Below are 23,476 nucleotides of genomic sequence, written 5' to 3' on the forward strand. Positions count from 1 at the left end.
TTCATGATTAATGCTATGATGCTTGAAAGTATCCTTTGTGTTTTGTAATGTGCTGAAATGACAGCCTGAGCTTGTTATGCTGAACCAATCAGGAGTTTTGCTGATGTCTGCAATTGTGCTTCTGAATTTCAGGATCAATTGTATTTTGCCAAATAAACTATGTCCTGTTGTTTTCTGTAGGTTAACAGGAATCAAAGTTACAATGACCTGCTTTTAGAGAATGCATGTAAGATTTCACAAGACACATATTACCAATAAATTAGGTAAGTTAGACTATAATTTCAGTAGACAAGCATATAACCATATGATCAGAATGTAGAAAAGCACTTCTAACATACTTAGATAAGAAAGTGAAAAGTAAATTACATTACATCAACTTCAGAGGAATATGAGTGAGAGATAAATATATCTATGTATGCATGTATGTACGTATGTGTGTGTGTGTATATATATATATATATATATATATATATATATATATATATATATATATATATATATATATAGATAGATAGATAGAGAAAGAGTGAGAGATACTGAGTATGCTATCAAATTCTTCTGTATGTACTATGTCAATTAATTATTTTTCCAACATGTCTTCACAAAGCATCAGAAAAACAAAGCATCTTAGACTGGATGTCAGTATAACAAACTGAGAATATTACCTTTGCTTCATTATTACTTGGTAGCATAAGGGATCACTACCCCATATTCATAATTTGGAATCATGGGAACAAGGTCTACAATTGTGTCAAGGTATATAGCTTTAAACATGTAGACTTAGAACATCTTGACTATGCAATTATACTTAGATCCATTTATATTACAGTTATACTTAGATCCATTTATATTACAGTTATACTTAGATCCATGTATATTAGTGGCTTTGTATGCCTTGACCATGCTCGTATATATAGATCCATGTATATCCGTGGCTTTGTATGCCTTGAGTCTACACTTATACTTAGATCCATGTATATCAGCGGTTGTCTGTGCCTTGATCCACTTTTCTTTTAACATTGTCTTTGCTAAATGGCTTGGGTTGTGGCTTAAAAGTATCCTTCGACCAATTCACTCACCCAGTTAACAAATGTAATAAATACATACATAATATGTAATGTAAATTGAAAACCCATATTAACCTCCCCTAGCACTGGCAATGCTATCAGCTAGTCACAGAAATCTTACAGTATTGCCCTATTTAAATGAATAAGGATAAAAAAATCCCTGTAAACCATGATTGGCCAAGGACTTAAAGCAAATGGTAACCAAAATGGGTTACAGTGTGGCTTAGCTACATAAAATGAAGGCAAAAGATGACTTACAAAAGTACAAGCAGTTCAAAAATATATGTAAATCAGCTATCAAGAATCACAAAAAATGAAAAAACTTTCATAAGGACAACCAATTAAAGACAGAAATTTAAACATTCTGGAAAAAATAAATAAATGCCCTCAGATTTGATGCTACCATCATCACACCACCTTCCCCTAACTCATTAGATAAAACAAAATACTGAACACTAATATAAGTACTTTGAGGCAATTCTCAGCAATCTCAAGGAGTGCAACAGGTAGCCTACTTGCCTTAGGCACTAGAATATCAAAAGGCTATGGGTTTTATACCTACACCAGGTAGTTGGATTAATTTTTCCAGTACTGACACTGCAGTGCAGCATATAGGGAGTGCTGTACTCCTGATGTGCTATCATTTAGATGAGATGTTAAGTTGAAGTTCCATCTTCCTGAACTGGGGTAGCTCAGATAGATGTAAAAGATTCTATGGCATTTATCAAAAGTTTAGGGTACTTCATTAACATTCACCTTCATTTTATACCATAAAAAAGTTTAAATCAATTGTTTTCACTCTCATTTTTTACATTCATACTTAAAATTATTTACAAGTTCTCAATACAAAAGAAATTACTAAGCAATTCTCTTTCACTCCTTTTTCTTTTATATTTGCCCTCTATGCCTACCCTTTCTTCTGCAAACATCTTCTTATGTCATCTAATGCATCATCTTCTTCCTTTTTGTTGTGCTATAACAATTGCTTATTCCTTTTTTCCACATCACCCATATTGTCACAAACAATATGTTACACCATTTATCAATATCGCGTTTCTTTATTTTATCATACTTCCCATATGATATCATGTTCATATTTATTCATTTAAATCTTTCCCATCTATATTAATTTTTAAAGTTTTCCAAAAATTATTTTTCTTTTTGCAACTCAAAAAACAATGTTTTGTTGCTTATTATAGGTTAATACTAAGCTAACTGCCCTTATGAGCCACTTTAAGCCTAACCAATTACTCATTGTGAGATTCAAACTCTGCACCTTGTGTTTTGAAAGGCAAACATCTTAACCATTAGGCCATTCTCTCAACCCATTTTTGTGTCTTCACTGCAGTTAATACATGTTTTCTCCTCCATCACCTTATGTTTAGCATTCCTTTTACTAGTAACTAGTCTAATAAAGTTCTCCACAAAAAAATATTTGCTTCATACAATTTTCTTCTATTTTTTATTGCCTTTTTTCATCTTCTTTTAATCCTTTTCATGGGTAAACAAAATCAAAATCTAAAAATCATATTACACAATTATTTTCTTTTCCCATCAACCTCACTTAATTTTAACTTCTATCATTTCACACTATTCTCATGTTCTTTTTCTTCCACCATGTCCTTTTTTCTTCCCATTCATTTTCATACTTTTCATATGGCATCTCATCTATTGTTTCTTTTTGTCTTTCTTTTCCTTTCTCATACCCAAAATTAAATGCATAGATATTAAATGCATCACTGGACTTTTTAAATCCAAATAACCTTCTTGTTTTTATTGTAAATTATCACTCTTCTTAAAATGTTCAGCCTTGAGTCCCAAATGAAGCTAAAAAGATATTTTTTCCATTTGAGTGGGAACGTGTGTGTGTGTGTGTGTGTGTGTGTGTGTGTGTGTGTGTGTGTGTGTGTGTGTGTGTGTGTGTGTGTGTGTGTGCAGCCCCTAAAAATCACCTGACAGATAAGTATTCAACATATATGTCTTTTTCTGAAAGTATAAGTAAAAACTTTTCTACCAAGCTAACCATTTTTTAATTTGTTACGGTATATCTCTCTATTGACTTATCACACTTTCACACCCATCAAATGTTACTCCCAAAATCTTTTTTTTTTTTTGTTTTCTTAGGAAAATAGTTTATTTAGTATTCTTTATCTCAGCAAACACTTTACACTTCATTTTGTGTAACTGCAGACTAGTTTTGTTAAACTTCTTATCGATTCTTATTATGACCTCTCTTTTTATTAGAACTAAATCAGCTTTAATTAGCTGTAATCTGAGCAAAAGAATCAAAACCAGCCATGCTCCTTGGCTTTCCAAAAATATGGAACTGCTAATGAAAGAAATATACAAAGCTTGGAAAAGTTACCTGAAAAGTAAAACACCCTCCAACTTGCAAGAACTCGGTCAACTAAAAATTCAGCTTAAATGTAACAAAAGACTAGAAAAAAATCATTTTTATACCAAATTCCAAAAGAAATATGTCAAACCCCAAAACGTTCAGTTAACAATTTCCTCAAACCATGCAAGATCACACAACTTACCCCAACCCAGAATGAAAGTACTGTCTCAAATTTCATCTCTCACTTTATTCAAATGGTGGCCACCCAACTCAAAACCACTGCACCCAATAACCTTGCTCCACCAACCCAAACAACTAACATACTCTACCCTTTCTCCCTTAAGTCAGTCTCTACCTCCATTATAAAAAAAAAAAAATCCTTCAAGAATGAAAACTCACCACTGCAAGCCATAACCAGCTCTCACTAGACTGCCACAGATGCAGTAGGATACCCAATAACCATCCTAATAAACAGCTCAAGAAATGTAAACTATGTCCCACAACTATGGAAAAAAGCCATTCATCATACCCTTGCATAAGGTAGCCCCTCTGTTGACCTCTCCTACTACAGACTCATTGTCATTCTGTCACCTCTTTCAAAAAAATTCTGAAAAAGTCTATCCATTCCTAAATTCATTCAACACAGTCTCCTCTCTCCAACTTAATGTGGCTTCAGACCTCATCACAGTACCACTACAGCCTTATGCAGTTTCATAAATTCAGTTAACCAGACAGAACAGAAATTCGGATAACTTTGTATCCACCCTCTTCATAGACTTTTCAAAGGCCATCAATGCTGTCAATCACCAAAAACTCATACTCAAACTTTCATCATTAGGCGTCACCAAATCCTCCCTTCTTTGGTTCTACAGCTATTGAAAACAGACAACAGACCATTAAATGAGACAAAAACTATTCCTTCTCCTTACTCCTATCCTTTGGTGTACCTCAAGGTTCAGTCCTAGGCCCTTTACTGTTCAACATATTTATAAATGGATTGCATACGTTATCCAGGCATGACACAGTAGTCCAATACGCTGATGACTCTACAGTTATCTGTACAGCTAAAGACCTCTCTACTTTCCAAAAACATGCACAACAATTTTTCTCTTCAATTTAAAACCTTCTCAACACCATAGAAAAAAAAAAGTGTCATGTACCTCAAAATAGTACATCACCAAAAAAGAACTATAACCTCTAAGGGCAATACAAAAATTGAACAGGTACCACAAACCAAACTGCTAGGAGTTGTTGTAGACAGCCAGCTGAAATTCAACTATCACAAACTGCAAGTAGTAAAAAAAAAAAAAAAAAATTAGCACTACAAAAACTAGGCAGTCCATCAAGCTAAGTCTTTTTTCTCAGATACAGCTAGGAAAAGCATCACCTCCACTTATCTACTACCAGACCTACTGTATGCCTCCCCAGTTCTGACCATCTTAAATGCTACAGTTACCCACAAACTCCAGCAATGCTATAATAAAGTTGTTAAATTTGCCACTAAACAAGACCTTAACTGGCTAGAGCTCTTGTATACTATTACTTACGCACATCGACTACAAATTAATAAACTACTTATAAATTAGAGCAATGCACAAGACTTAAATCACTCATTCGCTCATACATCCCTAGCAGAAATCTTCATTCTGGGTACATATTGCTACTTATTATATCTAAATCTAAAAATACAGCAGGTGGCACTTTAATTTGTTACGAGGAAGTGGAACTCTTCCACCTAAAGATAAATTGAAAACCTAAATTCCTTCAAAACCGAACTTAAACAACATCTTCTGCATACTTGGCTCTGTTGTTGTGAAACTTTTGACTAAGGTTGTACACAAAATATCTGTTGCACTTCACTATGCATCGTGTCTTGTGTAATGGAACCTACATTTTTATGAATATTCTATGAAATATCATGTTATGTCTTCTAATCTGAAAATTATGCTATGATTTTATTTCTGAGTACCCTATGTTTTTGTATCTGTTGAATGTATGCTTTAATATTATTATTATTATTTGTATTGCTATTCTAAGTACATCTGGATATCCTATCTGGTGCTGTGCAATGTTTGAAGCAGAGTAACTGAGCTGCACTCATTAAGGTATTTAGTGTACCTTGGAAGTTTTCTACCCATACTGCTGCTTCTGCCAATTTGGACTTTGCCAATAAACAAATTCAATAAATAAATACACATGTAAAACATATTGATAATATAACATTTCCTTCCATCTCCCATCTTGCCTCCCCATTTATTACTAATACAAATAAGCACATACTCCATCAGGACAGTTAATAAAAAACTCGGTTCAATGTATCGCATAAAGAATTTTCTGACCCCTCATGCCAAACTAACCATTGCTCGCACTCATCTTCTCTCCACCCTCCTGTACACTTCCCCTATCCTATCTTTCCTCAATAAGCATGAACTCAATATGCTCTCCGTTGCCTATAATCACATTGCTAGATTTATAACTGGAACTCCCTACCGCACTCATCATTGCCTTAACCTAAGGAGACTTGGCTGGCTTGAACTGCCTAACCTTCTCAAATTCACCCAACTCACGGAAGTATTTAAAATAACTAAACAACCTGACAGAGTCCCTGCTCTGAATAAAGTATTTCCTCCGTACTCAAACCTTACTTGCCTCTGATCAGCCAACAGTGTTCAAATAAAAACCATCAAATCCCAGAACTCTGGCGGTGATGCCATCTATGCCAACTCCATAGGGAAAACCTGGAATTCACTTCCAAACAACTTAAGAAGTATAACCTCCCTTAACCTATTCAAAATTAAAATCAGCGAATTCCTGAAATCACACTGGTCATGTCCCTGCCCTAAACCAGACTAAACCCAGCCAACAACCACCTCACTAGACTTATCACCTCCTGGTGACTAGTACCTCCTCCTCTAGGTTTCCCTCGCCAACCTACCCCTCAGGGTAGGTATGGTAAATATGTCACACGTGTTGTTAGCTGTACTCATTTATGCCTATGTTAAAAGTATTAATTTTTTCTCTGTATGTTCAATTTTTTCTCTGTATGTTTAATCTCTCTTATATTATTATGTTGGAGCTTTTCTCCCCGGGCCTCTACTGAAAAAGGATATGTATCCAGCTAGACCAGCCCGGTCAACAAATGTAAAATAAAATAAAATAAATAAACATACTCATTAGACATTTCTCTTTTACTCCTCTCTTAATGGTTATTTTTCCCATCCATTCATTTGTCATAACTTGCAACCATGACTTTTCATAAAGTTTCTTTAGCGTGTTAATATTTTTCTCCTATACTATATGCCTCTAAAATCTGTCACATTGCTCCATGACTCATTTTATCAAAAGCTTTAGCTATTCCAATTGATATCAGTCCTGCTTCATTGTTTTCTTTCAGTATCATCTCTGCTGCTTCTTCCACTGTAATTGTCCTTTCACCTCACTTCCTTTTATACCGTAGATCTCTTCTCCTACTACTTCATCCAATATTTTTTTTCATCCTTAACTGTAGTATTCTCATAAATATTTTGTAGTCAGTATTCTCTAGTGTTATAGGCTTCCAAATATGTATATATTTTCTTTCCTCCTTTTTCCATATAAATTTTATAACTCCACCACGTCTTCTTCTGTTATACCTTTTTCATCCATTCATTTAATATTCTTTTAAAACGTTCTCTTCCGTCTTTCTTCATTTTCTTACAATACTCATTGCTTGTGTTATCCAGTTCTGGTGCTGGTTCATTCTTCCCTTCTTTTATCATTTTCTCATTTTCTGTTATTGTTGTATAATATTCTAAAATGTATTTCCTTTTTTAGATATTTGTTTTGCTTTCTATTCTTCTTGCCATCCATTTTCTTTTCATACTAGAGCATTAGAGAATACAATGTATCTGAGGCGTGGAAGAAGGCTTATCTAGTTGTTCTACATAAAGTAAGTACTTATACTGACTCTAATAGTTATAGATGATAGTAAACATACTTTCCAAAACCTTGGAGTGAGTTAACACACTTCTGGTTTTCCAACTATGTAGATCAGTTTAATGTATTTAACATAAAAGTAAAATGAAGGTGAAATCATTGTAGGGTTTTTCCTGGGTTTATGTAAAACATGATGACATTAGCTGCACAGAACTATTGAATGGACTGCAAAGTCTGGGCTTCTACCCTCTTAGCATAAAATGGTTTCACAGCTACCCTACAACAGGAATTATTAATAGAATGGAAAATGTGGACATCTACCTCTTTACATCAAATGATTTCACAATTACATTAGAAATAGGACATATCATTGTTCTGCCAGACTAACAGCTACCCTATTACAGAACCAGGGCTACAGACAGGGTTTCTTACAACAAAAAAATGGCTACAAGATTCTCACATGATACTAAATGCCATAAAGAGTAACCCCATTCTGCCTTATATTACTTAATTTGAAAACACCCACACCCGTCACTAAAAATTAAAAGAGCATTAGACAGCATAGTCCATTTGCCAGTAAAACCAAATACCTCAGTTCAGTTTGTTTAGAAGACCAAAAATACATACAACCATAAGAAATGCAACATAACACCTATTCAGGCTATATAGGTTAAGGTACTTTCTAATTACTCTTAGACCAAAACATGTATCTAGCCAAATACGCTTAGTAGATTGTTCTATGGTTGCATAGAAATGCTTGCCTTATCAAGATAGAAAAAGTATACCATACAACAACTAAATTTAACCTTAGAGCTGAACCTAAACCCAGCATTACTTTCTGCTACAGGACCTTTCTTGGCCATCATTTAAAAATAGCCTCAGTTACTTCCTTTTGTGTAATGCACATTGATTTCTTTACCCCAAAACTGTGAACCACCTGTTCAGCTAATTCAACAGTGTTATCCCTTAAGAAACATGCTCTTCACAAAACATTCTTACCACAGTTAACACAACTTACACAGTAATGCAATATTCAGAATCCATGTAGTTAGCTAGATCTGGAATAAGTTGCCATATACTCTTAAAACATCACCTTTGTTAGAAGAAGCACTAAATGAATACATTTTAGACCAAGTAAAATTAAGCTTTCAATCTGCCTATCCATCTCAAACTGCACATATTTCTGTATGTGCAGATATAATAGATATGAGTCAGTGAAAAAATACTTCTAAATGTGTATGGTCACTTAATCAGTTTCCGTGACTTTAATATACATATTTATTTATATTTTGATGACTGGGATGTCTGCTAGGTTGAGGCCTAATTTTATTTAAGGTCCAGGGAGATATATATATATATATATATATATATATATATATATATATATATATATATATATATATACAGAGAGAGAGAGAGAAAGAAGGTCCAGTTGTAACAAGGTAACAAGTTCTGGCAATAACATACAGTCAGTATACTATCAAGTAAAATGATGTGGTAATGTAAACAGCAATAGAAATGAATATGACAATAGCTGCAGTATTAAATTTTAACTGTTCCTACCGCATATGTTATAAATAGTACTCCTCCTCCTCAGATTGTCATAGTCATAAGACAGCTGAGTACTTATGCAGACAATTCTCTCATTTGATTAGCATTTTTCCACCATAGTAAGGAAATCCTTCTATCTGGCCTAGCTAATTATCAAGGGAATAATATTCAAGATCCATAGAACTTATCCTACCATTGTATTCTTCCCTTATCAGGCCCATCACAGAATACCGCTCCCTTTTGGTATGTATGAATTGAAGCATATTGCTCAACGAGAAAGGCCCAAAAGACACCTTACCAAGAAGATTAAAGGCCTTATGTTATTCATCTCTGCCTGCTAGATCAGTGCAACTCATTTAATACCCAGTAGCCTACAAGCTGCTCTTAAAGTGACCTGTGTTTCATATGTTGACTCATGAAAGTCCAGATACATTTGACCTCCTATTTATTTGCAAAACCAGTGACTCTACAAACACCTGGATTAGGGACTTAAATCTACACCAACAAATAAACAAGACTCACTGGAAAGGGAGAGAGAGAGAGAGAGAGACAGAGAGGGGTCCCTAACTGAACTTATTCCCAGCATATGGAATAAGTTATCAGTACAGATCAAACAATGTACTATTTTGATGATCTTTAAGGTTAGTCTTTTTGACTGGATGGGCAGGCACAAATTTACACCAAGACTGTCATGCACAGCCCTGCTCAGCTTGGGAGGTGGGCGCTATTAAGTGCTTGAAAAGGAAGGCACAAACATTTTTAAATGTGTCTGCTAAAAGGTATATATAGCTAGTTAAATGTGTCTGCTTAAAGGTGTAAATAGCTAGTTAAGTGTGTCTGCTGAAAGGTGTATAGAGCTAATTAAGTGTCTGCTTAAAACTGTATATAGCAAGTTAAGTGTGTCTGCTTAAAGATGTATATAGCTAGTTATGTGTGTCTGCTTAAAGGTGTATATAGCTAGTTATGTGTGTCTGCTTAAATGCATATATGGCTGGACGGCTTATGGTCTTTGTGATCACTTACCTATTATTATTTCTATGCTTCTATGTTCCTATGGTTTATCCTAAAGTAATGTATTACTGTAGCAATACAACAGTAAGGTGAAACACTCTTGGTACTAATAGCACATACAAAAGGGTACAAGTAGACATGTATGCAGTAGTATCAGAAAAAAGTTAATGTCCTCAAACTGTAAAGAGAACTTTAAGTAGATTAAAATGTGCTACAGTTACCTGGGAGTCATCCCATTGTTTCAAAGGATGACTGATTAAAATGGTCCCATCAAAAGCATTTCTTGTTCTCATCACAAATACATGGCCTACCAAAAGCATTCTCAAACCTACCAGTCTGTGAAAAAGTAAAAAAGCAGTAATACACACACAAAAGAAAAAAGAAAAGAAAAAAAAAAGAAAAAAATGAAAAGCAATGTTTTTTACAAAATGAGGGGCTAGAATCTTGCACCTAGATGTGCTGCCTATACTTCAGCAACTTAATTGTTCTAACACACTGTTGTACGACCTCACAAAGTATGACCTCACAAAATGAACAATACTTTAAAACTACCCGCTCACTCCTCTAAATTTGCATAACCTCATATTTAACACCTATAATCAAAATCAAGGACAATTGTAGTTGCTGCATGTTGTTGTGTCTTTCGGCTTATCCCGGTTAGGGGTCGCCACAGCAGTCCGCTAATATTTGGTAGTGGATTTTTACATGCCAAGTTACCAGCTCCGATGCACAACCTTCCACGAAGGCATGCCCATTCACGCATGCCTCCACACAGAAGACGCTCTAGCTGAGAATCGAACGGGACAACGTCTTGCTGTGAGGCGACAACGCTACCGCAGCACCACTACTGTGGGTAATTGTAGTTGCTGCATGTAACAGAATCATTGCCTGAATTAAAATACTGTGAAATAATCCAGAGTGCAGGCACTGTACACAATACTGTGTATGTGCTCTGCTATATTATCAATAGCAAATTAAAAAGAAAAATGCTGAAAAATACCAATCACGTCACTTCTGTTTTCCCAGTGAAAGCTAATAATCTGTCAAATGGAAATCAGAAGAGAAGTGAATCTGGGTAATACAATTGGTGTAAAAGGGTAACAAAGCAACAAGAAAGATCCATCAGTGACAAAGAGTGTGTCAAAGAAGGATGAGTGCCTGAATGAATGAAGCAAACTTCCAGTAACAGTGAACATAGCAAATGGAGCAGGCACTTGTGTGAAGGTATTGTATGTGCAACATAACAGTGAACATAACAAGTGGAACAGGCACTTGTTTGAGGGTGTGGTATATGTAACAGTGAACATAGCAAATGGAGCAGGCACTTGTGTGAGGGCATGGTATGTGTAACATAAATGTTATATGCTGCCACTGACTGAAAGGTAGTTTGTAAAAGAGAGGTGCTTTGAAATGAAGATCCATGGAAATTAGGATCCTGTTTTAATTACCATAATTTTACAGTTACAAGGCTGAGGTGTCTGAACAGTTAAGACGATGCTGACAGATTACCTTCTGTTTTGTTTCATGCATCATTAGCCATAATTTCTCATTACTGTAAAATCACAGCTGGCCAATTTGAACTGGTGATACGACAAGAATTTGTAATCTTAGTTGCTATTCACTGAAATGTTAATTATTCTAAGGTTTAAAAAGATGCATCAAGCAGTGCCACCTGGAAAAGCTAAACTGAAACACTAATAAATGGTTTTGATAAGTTTGCTTAAAAAAATTTAAAAAACAAAAACACAAAAACTCACCACAACTTGGAGTTGTTTTAAAAAACTTAATAACCAATAAAAGAAAATTGGCTCCTTTAAGTCAAATATGTTAAGATTTATTCAACCAAACAAAGGCATCATTAGTTTGGTTTAATAAATCTTAGTTCTTTGGATTTTAGTGTGCTGATTTTAAGTAGTTTCTTGGATTTCTGCATTCCTAATTTGCTTTCTTTATTCTTTAGTATATAAAGATTTGGTACCTGATTAATGCCTCCGGATATTTATTCTTTTGCTTCTGGTTTTATGGTTCAAGACAGGATTGCATTCATGAGGATTTTTTGCACTTAAAACATTATCTTTGTTTCCTCATAGTTTGTTTTATGACTTTAAGTGAAGACTAATATAATGCATACATCAGAAAAATGAATGATAAAAGTTCTTTGTGGCTTATTTTTTCAGGATTCTCAGTGGCATTAATTATGGAAAGCTTTCTATCAGGAACTATTTGCTAATATCTAAGATTTTTTAAAACAATCCAGGTAGAATAGTATTTGCTTTTAGGAAATCCATGTTGTAGAGTACTAAGGAACAAAACTACACACATATATGGCAATTGATATGACATTTGTATCTGATTTGCTTACTTTTTTACAAATATATAAAAACTCAAAAGAGCAAAAGGAAAACAAAATCTACAGCATTCAGTCAGTCTCCACTTATTCATTTAATCCAGTTCTGTGTCAAGGGAGAGCCAGTTCCTGTCCTGATATTGAGTGGATGCAAGGCAAAGAAACGAATCCAGAACAGGATAGCAACCCATGGCAGTGCACATGCACACACACACACACACACACACACACACACACACACACACACACACACACACACACACACACACACACACACACACAGACACACATGTACACTTCATAGGTGAAGTGGTGCATAGGTTGTGGGAACACAACATAATCACATAATACTGTCATATCCAGCTGTGGCAGGTAGACCATGGCAGGGCTACATGTATTTAGCGAATGATATATCATGTAGGACATGACAACCAAGGTGCATTTGTTGAGGCACAGCAGTGCATTTTATGGAGGGAAAAGGGTGTGCAGAGCACTTCAACATATCAGAATCCTGATGCAGGAAGGTGTGTGATGATGCAATGTGTACAGAAAAGAGGACAATGTCTGGAGCACTATAGGGACAACTAACTAGCCAGAGAAAGGGAGCAGGGTAATGTATATTCATACAAGACATGTACAGAATGAGTGGCACACACAGTAACCAGCATGTGTAACTCACAGGTGCATAGGTCATGACATGAGCCCCTAAGAGACTCAACAGCTGGAAAAGTTCATCACCCAGGAGAAAGAGGTGGCATGCACATCCTGGGTAACTATAATATGGACAAAGTTTATTTGGACTAGATGTGTCAGGGGATGATGTAGGCTATCGGTGATGTGGACGACGAAAACAGGTGCCTGCAGAGAGGTTAGGCAAAGGCTAAGATATGACACTGAATGCCACAGACAAGATATGGGACATTGCTATAGGTATGCCCTCCACAGGAGGTGGATCATCAACACAGAAGCAGCTTACAGAGGCAGAGGAATTCCTGGTGTCCCTCTCAGGGGTGAGAGAGCAAACTCTCATACCCAGTGGTGGCTTGGATGTGGAACCTGGAATGGCAATGACCACAAAAATGTCTGTAGAGGATGTAACACATCAATAACAGCTGTTACATGTCTGTATTGTACACTGCACTGCATATGTGACAGGGCCCATGCACCAAGAGGCTTCTATATGTCTACCTTCCAAGTACCTGAAGGTTGCATTTGCAACACTCTACACAGCTGGGTATGTATGTGCCCATAAGCTGTCATCTACCAGTATGTTTACACAGGTGGGGGGGGGGGTGTTTAGGCATATGTTTGAGTGCTGCATCAGGGTTTATCCTTTTGAAGGTTCTACTAGTGGAGGGTTCGGCACAACAGGTCAGCACTTGCCTGATGTCAGCAGGTCACCTTTGGCTGACAGTGATGGCAATATGTGCATGGCACAACTTGATGACATAGTGGCACTGTCAGCAATAGAAACATGGGAAGGATCACACACTTCATCCACATACAATGCACCTGTAGGTGATTAGGCCAAGTCTCCAAGCCTCATCAGTGTTTGTCAGACATCATGTAACTGTGAGCGCAACCCGGGCTATACATGATTTTTCAGATTATGTGGCATCTGTGAGTAGCACTCTGAAGTCAGTATATGCACCATTGGGAACAGTTATGTTGGTTTGTTGTATTTTAATAAAAATATATCTGTCTCTGACTCAGGTGCAACACTTGGCATTAATCATTAGAATTGCAGGGCAGTGATCCAGGTGTAGACAGCTGCTAGCCCTAAGCACTGTAGTGAAGGGGAGCTTGCTGTGTGGCCTGCAGGATCATGTGCAACATCTGCATAACCTGTGAGATGATATGCAATGCCTATACAGTGACTTGGAATATAGGGGCAGGGAGCAGACAATGCTGCTCAGTTCACTGGGGCCTGACATTGCATCCATTTGTATTTCCATGAGGCATATCATAACTGTACTCTAGTCTATTTCTGCAGGCCATGCTGTCTGTGGCCATGGGAAGAGCCTGGATGGAAGGTCGCTAGTCATAGGTCAAGCATACTCAGATGACCCATATCTTTGCTGGGACAGCCTCATACCTCTCACCCTCTTAGTGCAAGAAATCTGCACAAAGTGTGAAAGATTGCGGGGAAACAAAGGTCCACAAATAGGGACATATTTTAAATATTACTCTTATAAACTTATTAAGTTGCTTACAGTAACAGGGTTTGTTTTAACATACATTTTTGAATGATTTGAAGTCTGAAACTCAAATGTATGTCATTATTTAGTGACTTCATTCTTCAGATAATCTCAGTGATTTGTCAGAAAAACACAAATTTTATGAGGAAAAGACCAAAAATATGAACTAAAAATCTGGACATTCTGTGAAAATCTGGGCAGTTGAGAGATATGGACAGCCTGGGTGTGGCTGCTCTCATGTTTTTGGCTGCTAATGCTCCACAGTCTTCGCATCTCGGATCGCTCACGAGACTGCATGCTATTGCTTCTGCAGTTCCTCACCTTCAATAACCCCTGTGGGCATATGGAGTGTCATCACTACTTGTGCCCATCATCCTGGAGATGGATACCATATATCTGTTAGCTCCTAATATGGGAAATCTTGTCAGGGTTCATTTACAGCTCCTGTAGTTGTACTGCATCCTGACCATGGACCACATCAAGGCCCAAGACCACAGGCCATCACATTGCACATCATCAGCATTCATGACACCACAGCTCTTCACTGCCACTGGAGGATGTGATCTCTGATTTCTCACAAGCTGGTCCACATGATAGTGTTTTTGTGACCTATCACTGTGCTGCCTTGTCTGTACAAGTGATGTTGACTATGCCATGGGCACCCACTAACCTGTGTGGGTAAAGCAGTGTCTGATGTACAACATAACCAGTCTATGCACTGCCTTCCATATGCATAATTCACTTTAGTTTGCTTTGTCTGAATCATGGCCTACAGTTGTGGATCAGATAACACTCTTTGCCTGTGTTGCACTTTCCTTAGTCTTGCATATTGTAACTTTGTTGCCTATTGATTTGACAGTTTGCCCTGATTCTTGGCTGCTGCTCCTCCTACATGTACAGTGGGACCTGCTGAGATATGTCCCTGCTACTGTAGCTATCATGCAATTTGGCACAAACAACAATAACAAAATGTTGTCTGAAGGTCCCTGGTACATACTTCAGTGTCCCACCAGCTACATCAAAGCAGTGTGTGAAGTATACTGTTTGTTAATGTTAATTTGTTAAAACAGTTTGATTACTTTTGTATAAATGTAAATTTTCCTGTGTCACAAGTGATAATTCAATAAAGGTTGTTTAAAGCAGTTGAAGCACCCATTTATTTGACAAAAAAATGCATTCTGATACATGTTTCTTCTGCCTGCACAGTGTTTTAAGCTATCTTTGTTATGGTTTGGGGGTTGCAGACTGGGCTCATCATCCAATGCTCTAGCACACATCCACCATCACCTACAGCACACAAACAGCGACACCATTATATGTTGCTTGTCACTTGCTTGCAAGGAACTGTACATCCTGGACTTCAAATCCACCTGTGTGTGGACCTACCAACTAGATGACCTTGTGGGAAGACCCTTGCACAAACCATTGGTATTGGTCTGATATGTGCTGTATTTCTGAATCAAGTGATTTGCTTAGGTAGTGCATGGAAATATAGAAATTGCCCAGAGCTTACATGTCACCCTGAAAAGCAAGTGAGGCCTTGATGACAAATATGTATGCAACCAATGGCTCTCAGGATCTCAGGAAAATTAGCTATGTTGTAAAATACCTCCACAGTGGTATTTCTCTGCAATTCTTGAGAACATACCTCTCAAATGTACATATTTTTGCAGAGTGTTCAGATTTTTGCCTCATATTTTGATCCATTTTTCATATAATTGTGATTTTTTGGCAAAGTATTGGCAAATCATTGTAAATTAATGAGAGATAGTTGAGTTTCAGACTTCATACTCTTCAGAAATTTTACGCTATTTCAAAACCTGCTATGCTATCAACGTTCTAAGCTTGTAAGAGTAATATTTAAAAATTGTCCCTATTTTTGGAGCCTTTGTCCCCCCATTATTTATGGCTTTGCCCAGGTTTCTTGCTCTAAGAAGTTGAGAGGTATACTTGGAAACTACACAGATTCTTCCACATGTTGCAGAATAATATCAAGGAGCTAGTGCAGGATGTGTGAGGCTGGCATGTACAATATTACCAGTATCCCCAATGAGTCACTGAAATGTTCCTCTAGCTAGGATGATTAAAGTTACACCTGACATTGGAATGGACAGTCTACACATCCCCACTGATTCCATTGCACTTGTTGGTGATGCAGTTTGACAGGCTCTTATATGGTCTCTCTGTCCATACATAAGCAGTCTGTGATCTTCTAATTAGTATGGTGCTGGTAGGTAACTGCTGAGTGTACCAGCTGCAGTGGTGCAGAGGGCATGATGCACAAGTTCATGAACACTAGCTGTGAGGGTGGCCACTAACACATTCTGTTTGTTATAGCTGTTGTTACCAAAAACATTATAGAGTGCCTGTACACTGGTGGTCCTTGAGAGCAGAAGCGGCAGCATTATTATATGTCCCTGAAGAATTTGTTATGTTTGAAGGTGGCATTTACATAATCACTGTGCCTCACTTGCACTGTGAATAGCATTTCTGTATTAGTTTGCAGTAATCTGCATATGCTACATACAAACAATATTTTTACTGTAGTGGAACCATGCTGCCTGTGACTCTGAATCACTTCCTTTCCGAACATTTCTGCGACTTGAACTATTTTATGCAGTATTATGCACTATCAATGAAATTTAGCCTAGGTTTTAATTCAGTTTACTAAAAAAGCAATAACGTTTTCACTATGTCTTTTTATTAGAAACGTAAATGCACTTGAGTTATTTACATAGACTCCTGCTAATGATGGATATAATTTATAAATATGGAATTATTACAATTCTTATAAAAGTACATGGTCACTGCAGGTAGAATGTGTGGGGTTCCCTTAAAAAGTACTGTTGGCTTCTGTAGAGGTCCACTATCATATAAAGGTTGAAAAACCACTGCTTTAGGGTCAGGTGATACTGGGTTTGTTTGCTTGTTTGGAAAATGGGCTATTGTACATAATACTGTACTGGGGAAGGGAAAAAGCTATTTGACTGACTGTAGTAATCATAGCAGTACTAATCCCCAGTACATTTTCCCAGAGCAATCCTACAAAGCCATTGCATTGCTCTTATCTGTTGCATAGATATGGGCTACATCACAACATCAGTCTTTATCTACTGGGACACTGCTTATATTGTGGGAGTCTACATGCCTCACAAACTCCTCCCTATGTTTAGTGCGATCTTGGAGGAATGACATCAACACTGAGTGAAAGAAAAGTGCAACCAACCCTTACAAAATGATCTGTGTCAGTAATGCAACTACAGTAGGGGTAAACGGGTGGCTCCTTGGATACAAAGTGATAGGGGCCATGATCAGCAGAAGCTGATCAGTGTTCAGGTCAATTCTGGCACCAGATGGAGGTTGCCCTGAGTGTCAGAATAGCTAGCTATACCTCTGATGTGTGTCATCAATTAAGAGACATCTCTTTGTGACACTAAGCAGTAATGAAAAGTCAGTAGTGGTAGCTTCAAAAAATAACCCTATTCAGAAAACAAAGCCTGGTTTTCCACTTACAGATGTCCTGAATTTGGTCACAAAGGATTATGCGTTTTGTTAAAAATTATGTCCATTACTGGCATTACAATGTTTCATGATGGGCAGACTAAATAATGAACATATTTGATGATGATGGGTTTGCTGTTCTTTGGTAATTGTTGAAGTAGAACCAATCATATCCAAATATTTCACTTCCTGGCTGCCCTTGTAAAATGATGTTACAGTTTAACCAATCATATGCAAACACTGCACTTCCTCAATGCACTTGTAAAATGATGTTACAGTTTAACCAATCGTATGCAAACACTGCACTTCCTGGCTGCACTTGTAAAATGATGTTACACTTTATCCTATCATATCCAAGCACTTCCTGGATGCACTTGTAAAACGAAGCTACAGTGTTAGTCATCTTGGTAAAACTGTGACTTCAAGAGCAAGACATGTATATAAAGAAGGATTGTATTGGTGATCTGCTTGCCCTTAATGCTATTCTTCAGTTAGTAGAGACAAAAATAGCCATCACCAAGTGGGTCTTTAGCCATCATAAATAAACTGTCTTGAGTCACAGGGTAGCATAGCTGATGTAAAAAGTTAGCTGAAGTACTTTAAACTGTCAGCTGTAATTTGTTTCTGTTTTATATCATTTGATGCTACAGCAGATTATATGCACTGACTTTTAGAAAGTTGTTGTGTACAGTGTGCTGTGATTGTACACAGTATACAGCATGGCAGGCTTGAGATCTAAGCCATAAATAGGGAGTACTACTTCCATTATGACATGTATTAAAACCTGTGGAAGCAGCTTGCTGGTGTAGAAGTTGGTATCCATCTAACAGACCATCTGTCCCAGAAATAAAACCAGGATACCAATAGGGCACTTTGAAGGAAGGATGTCTTCCATTTGAAAGGTTTCTGGGGCACCTATATAAATGAGTGTGGGGAGTATCTCCATATGAACATACAAAGACAAACCATTCAGTAAAAACTGCAAGAAATACCCAGCCAAGCTAAAGTTTTCACTGTGTAATACCTTAAACCTCCTGTAATGGAGGCTCATGGGTTATATGCTGAAGGAGATCAAGTTTTTTCAGCTATATGGCCTCTGAATGCTCATGTTTTTTTAATCTTACAACCAGGGGTGGAGCTATACTGAATCTGGTCCTCCCTAATATGGAAGAGTGCTGCACATCCCCTGTTGTAATGTCTTCCCTGGTAAGGTCAGACCACAAAATGGTCTCCTTTGAAGTAAAAACAAAACCTGGATTCCCAGCTAAACATAAAATATTCAGGAACTACTCTAAGGCTAACCTCCTGCTATTAAGTGATAGCCTGGCAAAATTTCAAGTCCCCATAAACTCTGAGAACATGGCTGCCTATGCAGAACTGTTCACAGAAGTCCTGCACAATCATGTTAATAGCTGCATATAGACAGCTGTACCTACAACAAAGAAGTACAGAACTAACTCAAAAAACAAGTCACCCTGGTGGAATCATAAAATTAATAGGCGGTATAACAGAAGGAAGAAAATCATGGCAAAAATTAGGAGGTGCAGCACCCAGCAGGAAAAAGGCACTCTCATCAAACTAAATAAACAATTCAGAGAACAAATAAAGTCTACCAAAGCCAAATGTGAGGTGAATTTGGCCTCCCAGGCCAAGAACAACCACAAGGCAATCTTTAGATATGTCCACAACCTCAAAGGCAATACACAATTGTGTGCAGAACTCATTGTAAATGGAGCCACCTATACTGAGCCAGAAGATATAGCAAACCTACTTTCCCCCTCTCTTCCCCTCAACCTTCCCTCCGGGAAATACCGTCAAATATAACTCACCCTGCTATCATGGGAATAAGTCCTTAATGCTCTATCTAAGGCCAAAAACACTGCATCAATGGACACAGATAATATTCCAGCATGCTTTCTAAATAGCATGAAACATGACTTGTCAGGGCCTCTGGAATTGCTATTTAACTATAGCCTGCAAACAGGCTTTGTGACTCATGAATGGAGAACCACAACAGTCATCCCTGTTCACAAAGGTGGGCCATTTACAGACCATGGATACTACAGACTCATAGGTCTCACTAGCCTTATATGTAAAGCCATGGAAAGAATTAGCATGGAAATGATCAACAGGGATACAGTAAACCTCCAGACACTGGGCACAACCCAGTTTGGTTTTGTCAAGGGCAGATCATGCTTACTCAACCTGTTGGGCTTCTTTGAGAAGGTCACCAAAGCAATGCATGAGGGCAAAATGATTCAAACTGCCTGCTTTGACCTGACCAAGGCATTTGACACAATATGCCACTCGGGCATTGTTGACAAACTCAAAAGGTTAGGTACAAAATTGTATGCTAACCGGTGGATAGCCAACTGGCTCACAGACAGGACCCAGGAAGTAAGAATAGGGGAGCTACCTCTACAAAGAGGCCAGTCACAAGTGGAGTCCCTTGGATCGCTCCTTTTTGTCATTTACTTCTCTGAAGTCAAGTCCTATATCAGTAGTCTCTGGCTGACTAAATTTGCAGATGACTGCAAATTAGAAACTGTCATTGAATCCCACACTGACACAAATGTTCTCCAGAAGGGGCTGACACAGACAAACAACTGGTGTCAGAGCCATGGAGTAAAACTAAATATCAAGAAATGCATAATAGTATCTGTGACACCCCTACACTGGCCCAGTAATCAAGGAGCCTCAATCCTCACCATTGGCAACAGCTAGGGGACGTACACATTGGGAGGATGACAATCACATATACAGTAAAGTACAATTTCCCTTATGAGCACAGAGATCACAGTCAGTTTGGGGCTAGTTTCTCCCTCTTTCTCCATATCCCCAATTAGACTCCCCACTGGCACAGCTATAGGCTTGAGATCTCAGCTGAGTGGCCAAGCTAAGACCTCCAGCACCCTGTCTGTCCAAATAGTGCTTCGTGTCCTTGCCAAAATAGCTGGCACACACACACTCTTTGAGATTTGATTAATATACAATCACACACACACACACACACACACACACACACACACACACACACACACACACACACACACACACACAAACATACACCTGGGAAGGGCTGGTACAGGTTTATTAGCTATGCCCCCTTCTGCTCAGACTATAAGGTAGTTACCACTGCCACCAGAACCCCTACTTATCAGCTACTACAAGGCCCTTGCAAAGGGTGTCCAATCCGACTGTGTTGCTACTATTAATCCAAATGGCAGTTTTAACCAAGTGCCAGGCTGCTAGGAGTGGCCTTTACAGTGTCACCCAATACATATGCAAGTACTCTAAGAGCTTAAATATGTCTCACAAATATCAGACACAAAGATAATATATTTAATAATAAATAATAAAAGAATAAGACAATACTCAGTAACTCAAAATATTTTAAAACAAAATTGCAGGACAGTCTCAAGTAAATACAGAAAACATCTAAACTAATCTTACTATATTCCTATCTAGATCTAAGTGAGATACTATGCCCTAAATCTTACTTACAGACAGGCAAGTGCAGATGATGATGATGAGTGGATGTTCTTGCTAGTACCATAACAAAATACAAAATGCATAGTCTCTCTCTAAGATAGTTCTTAAATTAATATTGCATTTTATTGCTGGGTTAGCCTGGGTGACATCACTTTTTGTCACCTGACTTCAGTTCCCAGGCTAAACCAGAAACTAATAGGATTTAGCATCTCTGTGTTAAAAATACATACCTCTCAGATGTTTGCCAGATCTTGGAAGTCATAAAACAATAAAACACTTTACATTTTAAACCTAGTAATTTCTTTCCTTTCAAAAAAAATATATACATCTTTTAGATAGTGTGACATTAATTAATTGCAGTGCCTATTGTTCGAGCTTGAGCAGGTGCTTTAGATGGTGGATGAACCTACATTTTTGACATATATTTTATCATACTTTCCTGTTTTTATGTATCACCAACGTTTTGTTTTTAGTATTTGGTTTAGCTGGTAACTGTTTACATTACACATACGACTCACTTGACGATGTTAGGGACTTCGCATTATTTGCGTATATAATAGAATTATTTGGGCATGACTGTGGACCCATTAATGGGACAACATTAGTCCTATGCTGAATTCACTATATTGTTGCTAAATTTGAGACACAGCGTTAGTGTGCTCATCATTATTTAGTTAGATCAACAAACATTGACTTTGGGCTCCTGATGTTTTATTAAAATTTAACTTCTTGTGTCAAGGTTTCTGACTAACAGGCGTTAGCATGAGATGAATGATTTTAATCTATTACCTCAATCTGCAATAACGTATCGCTTGATTCAAATTGTCACATAGGTTAGTAGATAATTTGCAGATAAGCTTAAACAATGAAGTACTTGCTTAATCTACGATGTATTTTTATACACATTTTTTATGGATGACAAAACTATGCAGCTTTACTTGCGATGCATTTATATGTCTGAGATTTGATGTTGGACTATTTAAGAAGCTCTTGTTCCTTTAAATTTGAAATTGTCTGGTTTTAATTGCTTAATCTTTGTTTTATTAGATTGATTAATTGAAGTCTGTTTCTGTATATAAGTGCATGTTTTTTATTGTTTAAATGTAACCTGATGAAGCGCACCTGAGTGTGCGTGAAAGCGCTCGTTTCCTCTATTAAACTTTATATTTATTTTTCATGGTGGTTCCTTGCAGTTCATACTTTTCATAATCTTACTATATTCCTATCTAGATCTAAGAGAGATACTATGCCCTAAATCTTACTTACAGACAGGCAAGTGCAGATGATGATGATGAGTGGATGTTCTTGCTAGTTCCATAACAAAATACAAAATGCATAGTCTCTCTCTAAGATAGTTCTTAAATTAATATTGCATTTTATTGCTGGGTTAGCCTGGGTGACATCACTTTTTGTCACCTGACTTCAGTTCCCAGGCTAAACCAGAAACTAATAGGATTTAGCATCTCTGTGTTAAAAATACATACCTCTCAGATGTTTGCCAGATCTTGGAAGTCATAAAACAATAAAACACTTTACATTTTAAACCTAGTAATTTCTTTCCTTTCAAGACAATAAAAAAGCTTCTAGCTCTAGACATTGTGTCTGCTAAACTGAAACTTGAGATACAACATCTTTTGTTTATTGCCCAGCTATAATGTAACTTAACCTTAACTATTCCTAAGTTTTGCAAGTTATTCTATGTACATAACCTGCAGCTCTGTATAAATCATATCAATATTCACAAATGACATAGAATTATTTACAAAATTCCAGATAGCTGGGTTGGCAGAGTGACTGTATCCTTTGGGGAGTCATCCACCCCTGGTAACTATCATATGGTAACTATCATATTGACCCAGTAGTCAGAGAGGGACACACACAGATAGTAATCTAGCCTTTGACCATCACATGTCTACAATAATGAGGAAATCATGCTATGTTGTGCAACTTATAAACAAAGGTATGGTATATAAGTCCAAGGAAGCCCTTGTTCCACTGTATTTGGCATTCATCAGACCTATTGTTGAGTACAATGCCCCCTTTGGTATGTACCTAA

The 23,476-nt window shown here is 37.3% G+C and overlaps 1 protein-coding gene across 1 annotated transcript in view; it reads left to right on the forward strand.

Annotated features, from left to right (window-relative positions):
• The window catches only part of KCNK10 (potassium two pore domain channel subfamily K member 10), a 972,966-nt gene that overhangs the window by 192,373 nt on the left and 757,117 nt on the right, over positions 1 to 23,476 (forward strand). The window lies entirely within an intron of this gene.

Source organism: Protopterus annectens, chromosome 6.part0 (assembly GCF_019279795.1).
Source record: "Protopterus annectens isolate FY-2018-M chromosome 6.part0, PAN1.0, whole genome shotgun sequence".
NCBI classification, from domain to species: Eukaryota; Metazoa; Chordata; order Ceratodontiformes; family Protopteridae; genus Protopterus; species Protopterus annectens.